We start from the raw sequence: 18,391 nt of genomic DNA, 5'->3' as shown, positions 1-18,391 counted from the left end.
ACGGCGGAAAGGAAAAGAGAGAAAGAGGCGGGAAGGAAAATATATATTATTATTAAAAGTAAAATATAAGTATAAATAAATATTAAATCATAAAAGAAAGAGATCGGATAAGGGAAACGGGTACCTGGGTCGGGTCGGATCAGGGCAGATGTCACAGTCTCCCCTACTTTAAGAAATTTCGTCCCGAAATTTATCTCGAAGTAGGTTGCGCAGAGAACAGGTGCGGGTACTTGATCTTCATTTGATCTTCCCTTTCCCATGTAAACTCGGCTCCGCGCTTGGACTCCCAACGAACTTTCACGATAGGGATACGACTGCGCTTGGTTTGCTTAACCTCGCGATCCATAATCTCAACAGGCTTCTCAACGAAATGCATAGATTCATCTACTTGAACTTCATCGAGTGAAATGTGAAGGTTCTCGTCAGCTAAACACTTCTTGAGATTGGATACATGGAACGTTGGATGCACATTACTGAGCGCGGGCGGCAGGTCAAGTCTGTAGGCAACTTTTCCCACACGCGCGAGAATCTTGAATGGACCAACATAACGAGGAGCAAGCTTACCCTTCTTCCCAAAGCGGACAACACCTTTCCAAGGCGACACTTTGAGGAGAACAAGATCACCAACTTGAAATTCGAGAGGCTTTCGCCTACGATCTGCGTAACTCTTCTGTCGGCTTCTGGCAGTCAGCAAATGATCACGGATCTTGGCGATTTTATCGGTTGTCTCTTGAACAAGTTCGGGTCCTGTGATTTGAGTTTCACCCACTTCGCTCCAACAAATCGGGGAGCGGCACTTACGACCGTAAAGTGCTTCAAATGGGGCCATACCGATACTGGAATGATAGCTGTTGTTATAAGAAAATTCGATCAAAGGCAGGTGTGAATCCCAATTACCTCCAAAATCGAGAACACAAGATCGGAGCATATCCTCAAGAGTTTGAATAGTTCGCTCAGACTGACCGTCAGTCTGAGGATGATATGCCGTACTCATGTCCAAGCGAGTTCCTAGCGCAGATTGGAGAGATTTCCAAAAGCGAGATATAAAACGGCTATCGCGATCGGATATGATGCTCAAAGGAGTACCATGGCGGCAGACGATTTCCTTGACATAAAGCTGCGCGAGTTGCTCAACACGGTAGTTTTCACGAATGGGCAGAAAGTGAGCAGACTTAGTCAAACGATCCACTATTACCCAAATGCTATCATGTTTGCTTGCTGTCAAAGGTAACTTGGTAATAAAGTCCATCGCTACACATTCCCATTTCCACGTAGGAATTTCTGGTTGTTCGAGCAAACCAGATGGGCGTTGGTGTTCAGCTTTTACTTTAGAACAAGTCAGACATTTAGCTACGAACACAGCAATATCCTTCTTCATACCGGGCCACCAATAAGTAACGCGCAAATCCTTGTACATCTTATCAGTGCCAGGATGAATAGAATACCGAGATTTGTGTGCTTCACTCAGGATATCAGCGCGAAGATTCTCATCAAAAGGGATCCAGATGCGATTAAGATAGCAGAGAATTCCACTCAGATTAGGGACAAAGTGCGCTTCCGCGCCACACGCTAACTCGGCGCGAAGGTTACCATTACTGATGGATGCGCGCTGCGCGTCACGAATACGCGATTCAAGGTTGCTTTGAATCGGCGCGAAGTGAAGCTGGGTGCGCGGCAAGATACAGTTAAGTTGGCAGGGTTTTCGGCTGAGCGCATCGGCTACCACATTAGCCTTACCAGGATGATACCGGATCTCACAATCGTAATCGCTGATGAGTTCGTTCCATCGGCGTTGCCTCATGTTAAGTTCCTTTTGATCAAAGATATGCTGAAGGCTTTTATGGTCAGTGTAAAGGATACACTTAGTACCATAAAGGTAGTGTCTCCAGATCTTCAAGGCAAAAACAACTGCACCAAGCTCGAGGTCGTGAGTTGTATAATTCTTTTCATGAACCTTAAGTTGCCTTGATGCGTAAGCGATAACCTTGCCTCGTTGCATAAGAACACAACCGAGACCTTGGTTGGATGCATCGCAATACACGACAAAATCATCATTACCCTCAGGTAGCGCAAGAACAGGAGCTTCACACAACAAATGCTTGAGCGTTAGAAAGGCTTCTTCTTGCTTCGAGCCCCAAATATACGGTTTACCTTTGTGCGTCAGAGCTGTTAAAGGCAAAGCGATCTTTGAGAAGTTCGAAATGAAACGCCGGTAATAACCAGCTAAGCCCAGAAAGGAACGGATCTCAGAAGGAGAGGATGGCGTAATCCAGTTCTTGATTGCTTCAATCTTGGATGGGTCGACATGAATACCCATCTTGTTTACAACATGACCAAGAAACTGTACTTCATCAGACCAAAATTCACACTTGGAAAGCTTAGCATAGAGTTGCTCGGCTCTAAGCTTTTGCAATACCAATCGGAGATGTTGCTCATGCTCGGTCTTGGTCTTAGAATACACCAGAACATCATCGATAAACACGATCACGAATTTATCCAAGAAAGGCCTACACACCCGATTCATAAGATCCATGAAAACGGCGGGTGCGTTGGTTAGACCGAAGGACATGACCAAGAATTCAAAATGGCCATAACGAGTACGAAAAGCAGTCTTCGGAACATCTTCATCGCGGATACGCAACTGGTGATAACCAGAGCGGAGATCAATCTTCGAGAAACAAGAGGCACCTTGGAGTTGATCAAAGAGGTCGTCAATACGCGGTAAGGGGTACCGGTTTTTAATGGTGAGTTTGTTCAACTCGCGGTAATCAATACACATGCGAAACGATCCATCTTTCTTTTTAACGAACAACACCGGAGCACCCCAGGGCGAAGAGCTAGGGCGGATGAATCCTTTAGCAGTCAACTCTTGAAGTTGGCTGGCCAATTCTTGCATCTCAGCGGGTGCAAGACGGTAAGGAGATTTAGCTACGGGGGAAGCACCAGGGACAAGATCAATACGGAACTCGACTTCACGAGCGGGAGGGATACCAGGAAGATCATCAGGAAAAACTTCAGGGAAATCACGCACAACAGGGATATCGCGAAGCTTCTTTTCTTCAGCAGGCTTAACCACATGGGCTAGGAATGCAATATACTTCTTCCGCATGAGCCTTTGGGCTTCGGCGCAAGACATAAGTTTAAGACCACTGGAGGGTTTTTCGCCGTAAATGTAAAGATCACCATTTTCTCGAGGTAGGCGAACCAATTTCTTGGCGCAAATAACTTCGGCGCGATTATGCGAAAGCCAGTCCATACCAATAATAACATCAAAGCTTCCAAGAGGCATAGGGATGAGGTCAATCAGAAAATCGTTTTCGTTAAGGTTAAGCGTGCAATCTTTAATCACAGAGTTAATTAATATAGTTTCACCGTTAGCCAATTCAACTGAAAAATCCTCTTTTAAATCGCTGCGCGGTCGCGCAAGCTTCTGCTCGAAGGCGCGAGAGATAAAACTTCGATCGGCGCCAGTATCAAAAAGTACAGAAGCATAAAATCCGTTAAGTAAAAATGTACCATTAACTACGTCATTATTCGCTTGCGCTTGGTGCGCGGTTATATTAAAAGCTCGTCCACGCGTCACTTGGTTCGAAATCTGGTTCACCGGATTCGCTTGTGTGATTTGCACTTGTAGTCTCGGGCACGCGTTCCGGAAATGACTGGGATCACCGCAGTTAAAGCACGATCTGGGTCGTGGGTTTTGGTAGATTGATTGTGGGTTCTGCGGGTAGACTGGTGGTGTTGGCGCAATTGGATTGGCGGGAAGGACTCTACAGTTCTCAGCAGTGTGACCAGTACGGCCACATCGGTTACAAAGTCGACACGGGGTTTGGGTTGGGTGGTGAAATCTACAGGTTGGGCAGAAAGGATGGTTTCCTGTGTAAGGTTTCTTAGGAGGCGGGGCAGGGAGTGCGGGATTGGTTATGGCATAGTTGTGGCCTATAGGAGGTGTTGGGTAGGCTGACAGAGGTTGAGGGGCGTATGCTAGAGGCTGGTAAGCGGGTTGCTGGACTATGGGCGGGTTGGTAAGCGCGTAAGCTTGTCTGCGCCTACGTTTCTGGTTATGGTTTGAGGGTTCTGGTTTGGTTTCTGCGGGTTCAGGGACAGTTTTGGTGGTTTTGGTCTTCTCAGTTCCCCGCAGGAACAGGGTTCCTGCTCTGACATGGTTGTCGCTAAGCACAGCGGCCAACTCGATGGCGTCAGAGAGGGTAACTGGGTTTCTGGCCCATACAGAATCTTGAATTTCCATGGGGAGACCCCCAAGGAATTTCTCGATGGCTCGGCGTGAAGGGGTAACAAGGTGAGGGACAAGCAGGCTTAGTTCATGGAAGCGCGTCGCGTACTCGCGCGCTTCACCGCTGTATTGCTTCAAGTTCCAGAATTCTTCCTCCAGGCGCTTAACTTCGTTGGGAGGGCAGAATTCTCGCGTAAGAATTTCCTTGAATTCCTCCCATGTCATGCTAGAAGCAGCCTCTGCGCCACGCGCATGAGCTACTCCATTCCACCATGTAAGCGCTCTGGATTCCAGGACACTGGAAGCATATAGGGTTCGTCTTTCTGAGGGGCATTGGGTATGGAGGAAAGTGTTTTCTATTTTCTCAAGCCACTGGAGCATCACGGTGGCTCCTTCAAGACCTGTGAACTTTGGAGGGTTACCCGCGTTAAAGGATTTAATGTTATAACTCGAGGTGTTGGTATTGTTTTGGCTCAAAGCTTGGGCTATTGCGGCGGCCATTTCCTGGGAACGTTGCTGTCTACGCATGCGCGAGGCTTCTCTTCTCTGAAATCGGCGAGATAGCGGAGGCATTCTATAAAAGTTTTAATTTTAGTTAATATCTTGGTTTTATCGCAAAGTATAACTTTATAAAGCTTGGTTTCGCAGAGTTAGATACTATCAAAAGTTAAAGTAAATTAAATGACTTTAAATGCAGACTTAATAAAGGTAACAAATTCGAATCAGAAATCGACAATTCATGTATCCCCATGACTTTCCGAATTCCCAATTTAAAATATACGAGTAAACGAGTATTGGGGATTGACGATTCATGTATCACCATGACTTTCCAATCTTCAATATAAAATATACAAGAAAATGAGTATTGGAGGTTGACAATTCATGTATCACCATGACTTTTCAAGTCTCCAACCTCAGAACATAATCGTAAATGGAAATTGAAAATCAACTATTCATGTATCACCATGACTTTTCGGATTTTCAATCCCAACAAACGAATATGTAAGTAAAATCAATAAAAATCGAAATTCACAAAAATCGAAATATCGCGGAATAAAACATAAAACCATATACTGCGCAAGTGCGAGCATATTCATAAATAACGAGTAATTAACAATAAGCGCGCAAACATGAGATTTCTCTCATGCGCGAGAAGGGACTCTTAGGTATTCTAGGCCGTTACGTCTAACCACCTATCCTAAAGTCAACGAGCTCTGATACCAATCTGTAACACCCCGACCAAAGGCGGATTATACATCGGGGCGCCACATATTGCTTCATTACTCGCGACACTATTGGTGTCAATATTTATTAATACACATTTTATCGCGCACGCGCAGCGGGGAAAATAAAGAACATAAATCAAACATAAATCAATATATTATAAATTATAACATTCAAACAACATTAACTTGTCTTGATACATTTTAATTCTAGGTCCAAAAGTGAAAACGTCCTACGTGTCCACGAGCTCCAAAACAGCTACTGCAAACCTGAACATGTGTTAAAATAAACGTCAAACACTTGCGTGTTGGTGAGAAATCAAGTTTAATACAATACATAGATAACAATAAATCTGCGCGCAACATGTGTATGTCTGGTTTTCAACAAGGGTGTAATCTGATCGGGACCAACTCTAAGAGACAAGACTGCCAGTGCTCACAATTGAGCTCACAAACAAGACTAACTGTGCATGTGTATACAAAAGAGAAAATCATAAACGATAGTTCTCCCGTGTTCATCTAATGGTACCATGAAAACTGCGGAATAGACCGTCAATACGGTTAATGATCCACACATACAAATAAACAGCCAAGTCTACGTCCTCAACACATGGGATACTGCGCGACTAAAGTTCATAAACAGTTTAAGACTCAAGTTTTGTATGAACACATGAACATCCCAAAGCATTTAAAATAAAAAGGGATTAGATACGAGATAACTCACTTGCTAAACGATGCGGTGTAAGATAAAGCAAGAACCAACTTTAAACAAGCACAAGTTAACCTATAAATAAGATTATTGTTTTAATGATCTGTTTTAAGTCTTGATTATAAGTTAGGATAATTAATAAGTAAATTATTATATATAATATATATATATTACCGGAAAAGCAGGGAAGAACAGGGAGGAAGACGGAGGCAGGAGAGGAAGACGGCAGGAGGACAACGGCAGAGAGCAAAAAGGGAGGAAGAGATAAGGAGAGATTAAGTGTTTTGTGTGTGTAGTGTTAGGAAAAATAATGTTATTATTTATAGAGAAACCCTAGGGAACACAATCCCTAGGAAAAGGGGAAAAGATCTCAAAAAGCAAAAGATTCCAAAAGCAAAAGATATCAAAAGATATGGCAGCTGCAGGGGGCAAGATAAAGCTGTCAGGAAAACAGTAACAGGCATGGGCGGGTCAGATAAAGGTACTGGTCAAGCATGGCAAAAGCAGATCTCAAAAGATAATGTCAGTCACTTTTTCTACCAACCAATGGGGGTTGGTACGCATGCTGCGCCGAAAGTAACTATTCAGACATTAGATAGGTTAGGTCAACAGCACAGAAGATAAGACAACACAAAAGCATACAGGCTGGAATAAACAGAAGATACAAGGGTTAAGCGCGAGAAGGCTGAGTGCGCGAGCGCGAAGGCTGGCACAACAATCCTTAGCGTGCTGCGGGAAGAATCACAATTCCTTAGCGCGCTGCGTGAAGAACAAGAATTCTAAGCGCATCGCGGGAAGAACATACATTCTTAGCGCATTGCGGGAAGAACATACATTCTTAGCGCGCTGCGAGAAGAGTTCTCTTCACGCATCGCAGGAACAAGATGTCTTCACGCAGGCTTCCATGTAAGGAGTCTGGCGCGTGGAGCTGCAGACATCCTTAGGCGGGAAGAACCAAAGGACAAGCAAAGAGGAGGGAAACAAGGCTTAAGGGCGGGACGGCGACAAGAGGGAAAAGAAGGCGGAAAGAGAGAAGGAGAGGGACGGGACGGCGGAAAGGAAAAGAGAGAAAGAGGCGGGAAGGAAAATATATATTATTATTAAAAGTAAAATATAAGTATAAATAAATATTAAATCATAAAAGAAAGAGATCGGATAAGGGAAACGGGTACCTGGGTCGGGTCGGATCAGGGCAGATGTCACAGGTAACGGCAGTGGCGGTGGTGGGTGAGAGGCGGAGACGGAAAGGGAGGGTTACGGTGGAGCTGTGAGGCGGAGATGAAAATTAGTTCCTGGCATTTTTTGTAACATCCCGAAATTTCCAAGTAATATTAATTATGTTACTTACTAATAGAGAGAAAGTTTACCCGGATTATCAGGAAATAAATAATAGAATAGGAGTTGGTATGGGTCGGGCTAGTGTTGGGTAATGGATGTGGGTTGTGGACGTGGATTAATTGAGATGGGATAAATAAGAATGGGATTTCAGGGATATAAATACCCCCAAAATCCCAAAAATATCTTCATTTACATCTATTTCTTCACACACTCAAAACACACACATTCTAACCGATCAAGATTCGAAGCCGAGACCCGAGATTTTGTTGATAGATCTGAGTTGGTAAGGTAAGAACAAATCCAACAAAGCTAATATTACTGAAAATGGTTAGGATTGGATGGGTTAACCGGACCCGAAACCCAAACTGCCCAAATCGGACCCCTAAAACGTCGATTTTAGGCCGATTTGACGGTTGGGATTTGTAGGCGCCGATCATACGATTCCGTGGGTACCAAAATCGAGTTATTTGGCTAAGAAACGAAGGATTTATGGGCAAACAGATCTGCAGCGCGATAACTTCGCCTGCAATATTAAGTTCGCCTGATGAACTTCGCCTTCAAGCGTAACTTCGCCTTCAAGGATAACTTCGCCTGAAGCCAAGTTCGCCCAAGGATAACTTCGCCTGAAGCCAAGTTCGCCTAAGGTTTAACTTCGCCTGAAGCCAAGTTCGCCTAAGGATAACTTCGCCTGAAGCCAAGTTCGCCTAAGGTTTAACTTCGCCTGAAGCCAAGTTCGCCTAAGGTTTAACTTCGCCTGAAGCCAAGTTCGCCTAAGGTTTAACTTCGCCTAAAGCTAAGTTCGCCTGAGGATTAACTTCGCCTAAAGCCAAGTTCGTTTAGAAAATAAATTAAAAACCTAATGAAAAATGTGTTAAGACAGTTAATGGAAATAAAATTTTTCCAAGCTGACCTGGCAGCTCGACCCCAGCCAGGGGCTCCGCCCCTTGGACCCTGCTAGGGGCTGCCGCCCCTAGACCCCGCTGCCAGGGGCGCTGCCCCCGGACCCCCGTTCGTTGTGGGTAGTAATTAAGACTGGAAAGATGTTATAAGTAGTGATAGTTAAATTGATATGTATACTTGTTATACAGTCAGCCGTGCACAACTGAAGAAAGGGATTACGATCAACGGAGAACGTAACCGTGTTCAGGTGAGTTTCTAGCCCCATTTATGTGTTATGTTTTCGGGGCTGTGTGCATACTCAATATGTTTGTTAATACGCTTATCCTAAGAGATAAGTGTATGCCTTATGTGAATGATATGATATGTATGAATGATTGCTTGATGGTACGTGAACGATCTTCGGATATTGCACGTACTGTCAGGTTGTAACACTATGTGTAAGGTAAGTACGATATGTATGTTTATGTGTATGAACGTGATAAAGATAATAAAAGAAAGAAATGATAATGTATGGTTGTATGGTTACGGAAAGGGTACCGAGCCCTAATAATACTCGAGGTATGATGTATGGTTGTATGGTAACGAAGAGGGAATCGAACCCTGCTAATATTCGAGAACTAGGGAACCGAACCCTACTAATATTCGAGGAAAGAGGGTACCGAGCCCTAATAATACTCGAGGAAAGAGGGTACCGAGCCCTAATAATACTCGAGGTATGATGTATGGTTGTATGGTAACGAAGAGGGAATCGAACCCTGCTAATATTCGAGAACTAGGGAACCGAACCCTACTAATATTCGAGGAAAGAGGGTACCGAGCCCTAATAATACTCGAGGAAGGAGGGTACCGAGCCCTAATAATACTCGAGGAAATAGGGTACCGAGCCCTAATAATACTCGAGGAAAGAGGGTACCGAGCCCTAATAATACTCGAGGAATGTAGGGCGTAATGCTCTTTATAACATAAGATATGAAAGTAAGTTAATACAAAAGAAAGTAATAAAGTATGAAAGTATGAAAGTATAAAAGTATGAATGAAAGAATATAATGTTATGTGAATGGTATGATTATGTGATTATCTAGAACTCACTCAGCGTAGCTGACTTTTAGTATGCACGCAGGTGAGTAGGATGAGGCAGCTTGCTTGAGGAGACACATGGCACTGAACAAGAATCTGGTATCTGAAGACCTATGATGTGTTAATTTTAATGCTTTAATGTGAAAGACAATAAATGTTTTGAGACAAGTTATGAATTATGTAAAGTTTTATGCAAGTTTTATTTTCCACGTAAATGTTTTAATTAACTCTGATATTTAGAACTGTGTTTATGAGTAAATCCAACACGAAAGTAGGGTTACCGGTAACGGGGCCTTACATTTTTGAAGCTTTGTTCCTGCACGTGGGGTGCATTTAACAACTATTAAAAAGCAACTAAACTTTCTTTGATTAGTCAGCAAACCAATGTTCTTGTTAAGATCATTTAAGTGAAACGGGTTCGACCAAGGTCAAATGAGTATTCTCACACGGTGTGGCCAGCCGAAAATCCTGAATCCGAGAGTGAATACGCTATGATATGCAAAACTAGAAACGTTGTTATTGAAGTTGAGTAATTCAACGGTGCTTTGTTATTGTAACCGAGGTTGTTAACCCCGGAATCCGGAACCAATTTCATAAAAAGACAACCTCTAAAAATACCCAAAAAATACCCTTAAAAAGTGCAACATCTTAAAAAATCCAATCTATACCCCCAAAAATACCCAGAAAAGAGCACGAAGATAAGATTTTTTTTCAATACCCAAGAATATGTTATTCAAATACCCAGTTTTAGAATGTCCGGTTTCATACTCGACTTGAACCCGATGCATAGGGTATGATTTGTAGAGACAATACATGAACCCGAACCCAACCCGGATATTACCAATACCCGGTTTTCTAATACCCGGTCATACCCGAAACCGGGTATTTGAAAAACCCGATTTGTGCACCTCTAGATTCAATGAGTCCAAATTTCCAATACAAACATTTTAATATATGGCCCAATTTAAAGCCCAAATGTACATTGTTATGAACTTATGATACGTTATGATGTGATACACTATGAACATGGGGTTTGGAATCACGTAATTTCTATTTCAAGAGTATATGACCTGGATTAGCAATTGTGAGATAAGTTAGATGAGAACACTAATGATGTCCATTCACCTTACATCCATTATTCCATTTGATTGAACAGTTTCATAGCAATAGTTATTCTTAAAAGTTCATTCAAATATTCAATTCACACACACCTCAATTACTAATTTCATTACTACAACTATACCACCACCATCCTCAACAGACCTCAATTCCCACATCCAATCACCATCGCAAAACGCATGCCCAAGACTCGTATATGCAAACCGAATCCAAGCATAAACTAGTCAATCACCAAATAGCTATAACAGTCCAAAAGATCAACAAGCACAAACACCCTTTACGAAAGCATGACAACGATAAAAGGCATACAACTCTTTAGGCTATGGATGTTCTCGGACTTGATTGAAGACCCAAATAATTTGTCCTCAATATCCATTCAGATATTATATGGTATCATGATACTGGTACATACACATATCATAACCCCGTGCTAACAAGTCACATAACAGAAAACATAGGGAACACGAGTTGCTAACGTGTGAACCACCTAAAACGCCCACACCAAGGTCGTGTTAACATCATATTATTTTCTAACCATGTGATAAGAGTGCAAGTATGATAAAGCCAATTACACTCTAAAGTTTCAAATGGAGGTCCCAACTCCCAAGTGATCAAAACGTAGCAATTGACAATTCAATGCAATACAAAACACAAAAGAAACTATCAACTAGAATCTCGTATGAGATACAAAATATTATACTTACAATCTCATATCAGATGTGCAAAATATTGGTTATAATATGATATAAAAAGGGATGTGATCCTCACCCCCACATGCCTATACGGCTCGTATAGGCCTATACGGCCGTATAGGGTACGAATGCCTGACAAGGGGAAAAAAACAGTTTTTTTGCGGCCTATACGACCGTATAGGCCTATACGAGCCGTATAGGCATTAAATAGCCCGTATTGCCTTCTGACAAAACCATAAAACCTATACAGTCGTATAGGGCTATACGACCGTATAGAAAACATTTGCATAAACATTCAGACTGCCTTAATCGCTGCCGGAAAACAACTATACGAGCCTATGCGAGCCGCATAGTGCTATACGATCCGTATAGACAGATTTTCAGTTTTCTAAGCTTAAAACATGAAAGATTTTTATGATGATTGATAATATTAGGCTGAAAGTAATTTGACTAAATGCAATATCATGATCAAACCTTAAAACGTGAAAGATTTGTTTGATGTTTTATAAGATTCTACCAAAAGTTGTTTAACTTCACGTATTATTAGGATTTATGAATCTAACCAAAATAATATAAGTATATGTGCTCTTGTTAGTTAGTTTTTATCATTCTTGTTCTCTCTTCTTCTTGGTTCTCTTATTACATAGATTAATGTAGTAGTATTATAAGTTTAAACGAATGGAATATTTTACGTCGATCCTTGATGATTATTATCCCGAAAGTAACTTTAGTGAAAATTGTGGAGTTACCGGTGGTGAAAATTGTGGGGTTAATGATGGTGAAAAGTGTGAAGTTACCGGTGAGGAAAATTCTGAAATTGGCGTTGGTGAAAATTCAAGCAACATTTCCGTTTTTTCAACCGATAAGGTAAAATCATAAAAAAATAATTTTCTTCTCCCATGTATCCATAAAATATACTTTCTTTTCTTGTTGATAATCTACTATTTATAAAAGTGTTTAGTTGTTTTAATATTATCTACACTACCATTCCTAACATAAGAATTTTTCTTTTAGATATTTGAATCACTCGATGAATGGAAGAAGTGGGCTGAAAAAACCAGTCGTGAGAATGGTGTTGTCATAGTCACCGAATAGACGAAGAAAAACGCAAAAGGGGAGGTGAACAAAATTTTTCTTATCTGTGATCGAGGTGGAGTATACAAGTTAACCGCAAAAGTTAAGCGTTCAGGTACAATAAAAACTAATTGTGATGTCCATTCCAATTAGTGGGTAAATACCACGATGAGTACGGTGGTTGGATGTTACGAGTGAGTCATGATGCCGACAGCCATGAACTCGCTCAACATATGGAGGGTCATTCGTATGCTATGAGGTTGACTGGTGAGCATAAGATTACGGCGAGAGACATATATCGAAATAAATCGGCGTCGCGCAATATTTTAGCGTATATACAAGAAAAGGACGAGACAAATGTCTCCTCGCTCAGAACTGTGTATAAAGAAATACATCATGTACGTGCGGAGATCTTTCAAGGAGAAAGTCACATGGAAGTTCTTTTTCGACATTTGGATGATGAAGGTTACACACATGTTTTTCGCAAAAATCCATCCACCAATGCAATGGAGGATGTATTCTTTATGCATCACGCGTCCTACATTATGTTTTGTTCTTTCTCGCACGTGTTGATTATAGACACAACGTATAATACAAACGTATACAAGTTGCCGTTTGTACAAATCGTTGGTGTAAATTCAACCGGCAAGACGAGGTCTAAGAAAATGTTACACGAGTGTATGATGTCACAGTTGATATTAACAGATAGAGATCTTGCATTGATAAATGCTTGTAATGTTGTATTCCCGGATGCTGCAAAGTTGCGATGTAGATGGCACATATCCCAAAACATTAAAAAGCATTGCAAGCAAAGTTTCGCCAAGGGTAATAATTGGGAATTTTTTGAAGAACTATGGAGCTTGGTTGTTTTTTCATCCACAACCGCCGCATATGAGTACAATTACAAGCGACTTCGTGATGGTTTAACTAGAAAGCATAAAAGTAACATTTTGTTCTCTAAAATATATTGTTATTTACATATGATGGAATATTTTTGCATTTATTCATGTTTATTTTTTATTTATTTTTTTACATATTTAGGAGAGGTCATCTATTGCTTGTGGTGCCTACGTTACCACACTTGCTTTGGGGCTTGACTGTTTTTAGGATCGCATTTGGCGGTCCATGACAATGAAATACAAGTCGAATCTGATCGGCCAAGAGACATGTTTGCTCATGAAGATAGTTAAAAAGGTTGGAAAGTAGTGTCATTTCGTTGCGGTGCGCGAGCCAGAGCCACAACTGGAGCTAGAGCCACATCATGATCACCCAGCAACGCACCACCATGTCATTAGACCAGGGTCGGTCCCGGCACATGTGGACGACATGTTACGTGAGCTTGTTGATACCAGTCGCCGTACAAAGGCTAGGACTCGCCGTACAGAGGCTAGGGTCACGTGGATGATGGATTGGATGATTCGCAAGGCGACAGAGGAATGCATTCCAGTTCCCAATGTGCCGGATATACCTAGTTCACCACCGGCATCGGAGCCACAGGCACAGGAGCCACCACCACAGTAGTTCTTAATTTATTTTCATTATGTGTTGATGTGCATTATTATGAACTTTATGTATGTGGACCACGTTTAAAACTAGATGTATTTTGGGTGAACTGGTTATTTTTATGTATATGGATCATGTGTTTGGAACATGATGTATTTGGGGTGCACTTTTATTTTAATGTATGTGGACTGAATGTTAAAAAAACCTCAAATTTTTATTATATGTAAGCAAAAAGTATGCCTAAAATATTAAAAAACCTCAATTTTTTTAGAAAATTTAATAATAAACAAGTTGGGTCAACCAGTCCCAAACAGTCTTAAGCTTTTGACAAGCTAAGCTTGAGCTCAACATTTAAGTCCGTTAAGATAAACGAGCTAAATACGACTCGTATAAATCACCATTTTTTGTCCTATACGGCTCGTATAGGACCAGAATCGTGTCATTTTGTGTATGAGGTTGTCGGCCATCGTTTATAGTGCCTCGTATAGACCTATACGGCCGTGTAGACACTTTTAAAAAAATGATGACCATATATACAATATACGAGGATGAGGATCAAGGGTGATGTGGGAGGATCCCTTGCCTATAAAATATAGTTAATAAGAAACCATAAGCTTGTATAAAAAGCAAACCATTACAAGATTCGAATTTACACATATACATGTGACCAAATGATAGGCGTTTCAAAACTAGAAACCTAATAAACAAGAGGTATAAAAAACTCAATCGCTGTTGTGTTTCCAAGTTCCACTTATGCAGATAAAGGAAAGGAAATAAGGGAATGAATGTGTTTTAGGAGTTTCATTTAAGAGAAGAAATGAAAGTTAAAGAAAAAAAAGAGAGACAAGAATAGGAGCAAAAGCTTTCCTTCCAAGTTGGAAGGAAATGAGAGGAGAAGAAAGGAAATGAGAATGAGAATAGGAAAGATAAGAGAAAAAAAAAAGAAAACTTTTCTGTTATAACTTATAAGATGACCCATTCATTACTTTTCTATTACGCCTTGTTCTTGAGTTTTTTAACCAAGGAAAGAAAAGGAAAGGAGAGGGAATGATATTTTATTTAATTAGGTGTGTTTTTGAGTTGGAAGGAAATTAAAGGAAAAGAAAGGATAACTATGTTATCCTTAGTAATCATCCCATTTTTGGGAGGATAACTTATTGAGAAAATACATTAATTTAATCTCTCCTAGCTCCTCATACTCGTTTTCTTTCCATCCTAAAAAAAAATCAAGAACACACATTTTTTAACTATCCTTAGTTTTCATTTCCTTTCATCCTTTAAAAAAACTCAAGAACAGGGCGTTAGAGTTATGAAGGCTTTACATATGAAAAAAAAATGCTTGTGAATCATATACTTTACACGGGACTAAAACACCAAACGAGGGGCCTATTGTATCACATCTATTATATTTTATTTTATGATGATGTTGTTTCCATGTTCCACGCGAAATTGATCATTATCAAATGTCACAAATCTTGCGGTATTCTAAGGTGTTTTAATTTTGATAATGTCACAAATCTTGCGGTATTCTAAGGTGTTTTAATTTGACCTCAGGTCACGCTGTGTTTTCAAGTTCATTTAACTAAAGAAAGAAAAGTTAACACAAGTAAAGTTTAGAGTGGGTGCTGAGCCAACGCATATTATGTTTAAAACAAACTCTATTTGCACATAAAATATTTTGGTGAGGGACTTATTCAACTTAGTTTGTCTTTATTCCTATAATCCTGCATTCCTATGAATATAAACGCCCACATCGAGATTCCTGAGCTTCCAAATTTATGATTGGTTCCCATATAGATACAAAAAACCGGTAGTTGGAATGGACCGTTACAGTCTATGCAATAATTGGAAATTAAAACTCCACAAAAGATTCATATAAGGAAACCATATATTGTAATGAATATTATTTAAGTTTACATATACTCAAATAATTATTTAAAAAATCAGTAAATACATTTAACATACACAAAGAAAATAATAACGTCCGATTTAAATGTAAAAGTAACTAAAACAGGTTAAAATGTACTTTCAACATAAATTAAATCTATTCAAATGAGTAGGTGAGAAAGTAACATTAAAGGGCAATGTTGTACCTTGTGAGTAGTCAGTCCTAAACAAATATCTGGCATATACATCATTTAGCCTTTTTATGTTTCAATTCCAATCAACATTATTAAACCATCATATAATTATAACAACCATCCCACTCTTATTTTTTAAAACCGCCCACAATTTTAAAGCCGAGCCTTCACCAGCTCCTTGGTAGTCAACTCACTCATATACAACACCCCACGCTCTCGCCCCATGATGACGTTATCATGACTCATCGCCAGCATCATCCCCGCCGCCGCCGCGTGGCCGGTGACGGCGGCGATCGTCGGCATCGGAAGTGAAATCAAGTCCGCCACGACGTCGTTGAAGAGGTTGACCATGTGACGGAGGAGGTTGACGGAGATCCGCCAGAGTTGGAGTTGGCGTAGGCGAGATCGAAGCCGTTGGAGAAGAATTTTCCGGCGGCGACGGTGATGAGGGCGGCGCCGGGAGTTGACTGGGATTTGACTTAGGCGAGATATGACCGGATGGAGGCGATGAGAGTAGGGTTTAGACGGTGTTGGTCGTTGCCGGTTAGGGTTAGGATGAAGAGGATGCCGCGTTTTTCTAGAGTGCACATGTCGCCGGCGGGAATAATAATATTAATATAGATCTGGCCGGAGACTGGTGAGAAGATGATTGGGGATTTGGGATAAGTATGGATTAAATATTTTATATTTGAATTAGTTACGTGGATGGTACCTGTGGTTTGTTGGTTTTGCATGTTGAGTCCCCAACAAATTACAAACTCAAGTTAGTTGTTAGAGTTGACCTTAAGATCTCTAAATTGGATGGGCATTAACTTTGGCCGTTAAACAATACACATATTTGCCATCATATCGTATTGATTACTACTTTTCGTAACGAGTTTTGTGTATCCGATTTGCTTACACACTCAAGACCGATTTTGAAAATTATATCAAGTTTGGTGGCATGTCCTAATTGATTTCAGTTTTCCAATATTATTCGTTGGGACTTTGTGATTTAAATGATGTGATTGGGTTTCTATTTAAGTCTCCTGTGGAGCCGTGGAGGTGTTGAAAGAATTGACTTTTTTAAAACAATAATTTTTATATGTTAGACCATTGCACTATTTAATTTGAAGAATTCCGTTGTTTCATTTTGGCTACACTATGATGTTTTAATCGGACCTACGTTGGCTTTAGAGTTTGGTTTGAGTGTTTCCCCGGGAAATCATACCGACGGCTGCCACTTGACAATCGTTATGTCACAAAGGAGCATAACTCTCTGGCATAACACACAGTGGCACTAAAACCCCGGTGGGCTTGGGATTCGAACTAACAACCTCGCAAGGTCTAACTCGAATCTTTCATTGCCAATATACACTCAAAGTGCCACAGGGATCGAACTTGGGTCAACCCAAGGCTCCTACCACTATGCGACAAGTATAGGATTGAAAGAATTGATTAATATTTAACTTATTATTACCTTGATATTTAATTTCATTTATTATTTTTTGACTGTTACAAGGGTAGTTTCGTATATCACACTAAGTTAACAAAACATAACTAACGGTGTTACTGAACTGAAGTAAAATGGCTTCTTCGAATAAGCTTGGTCAAATTCGGATTTATTTGTAAAAAAGAATTAGCAAGACTACCTAAATATATCTAAAAGAAAATGTAGAGTTGAAATACATCAAAAAATATTGTTATTTAAGAATTAAGATAAGTTCTCGCCTTCATCTTGGCTGAAAAATTCACATACATTAAAGCCAGTTTGAAACAATGGGCTAGAGAAGTAGCAGCTAAGGAAAGTGAAAGATTTGAGTCGGTGCAAATGAGCTCTCGGCAATGGGCTCGATCATGTAGGATAGATCACTACAAAAGGAGGAGGAATGGGTTCATATTGAGCGTCTTAAAGAGCTGTCAGTTCTCAAAGCCCGAAAAACTAGAGACATTCAACATAAATCTAGCTTAATTGAGCGCCCTCTGGTGATGACAGTTCGGCTTATTTGGGGTGAATATTAACTTAAGAAAGTCCACCTTATTTGGGGTGGAAGTCTCATATGATGTAAATTCCATGGCAGATTTATTACATTGCAATTCAGGGGAGCTATCGTTTTGCAACTCGGTATAAAGGTACATATGAACAAGATAAATAGTTAGCAAACGGTGGTTGATGTCTTTGATAAAAAAACTAGCGGATTGGAAAGCACATACCCTCTCGATGGGTGGTCAGCTGACGTTGGTTAAATCGGTTCTTGAATGCATTCCATATTACTATTTTTAACTCTATCGAGCCCCGGTTAAGATTTTGGAGACGTTGGAAGCTAAAAGAAAGAATTTTCTGTGGGGATGGAATGAAAGTAAATCTAAAATATGTTGGGTAGATTGGAACAAGTAACTATAACCAAAGAAGGTGGAGGGTTGGATTTATGTCCTCTTAATTTGTTTCTTTTATCTAAACG

At 40.5% G+C, this 18,391-nt stretch overlaps 1 pseudogene; it reads right to left on the bottom strand.

Annotated features, from left to right (window-relative positions):
* Positions 1 to 16,103: 16,103 nt before the first annotated feature.
* On the bottom strand, positions 16,104 to 16,717 carry LOC143597520 (enoyl-CoA delta isomerase 3 pseudogene; annotated as a pseudogene).
* Between the last annotated feature and the right edge of the window lie 1,674 nt (positions 16,718 to 18,391).

The sequence above is a fragment of the Bidens hawaiensis genome, unplaced genomic scaffold (assembly GCF_021521415.1).
Source record: "Bidens hawaiensis isolate Kalapana, Puna unplaced genomic scaffold, B.hawaiensis_p1.1 tig00048415_1, whole genome shotgun sequence".
Lineage (NCBI taxonomy): Eukaryota > Viridiplantae > Streptophyta > Magnoliopsida > Asterales > Asteraceae > Bidens > Bidens hawaiensis.
Note: the sequence above shows the minus strand (reverse complement) of the source record. Positions and strands in the feature narration are given on the sequence as shown.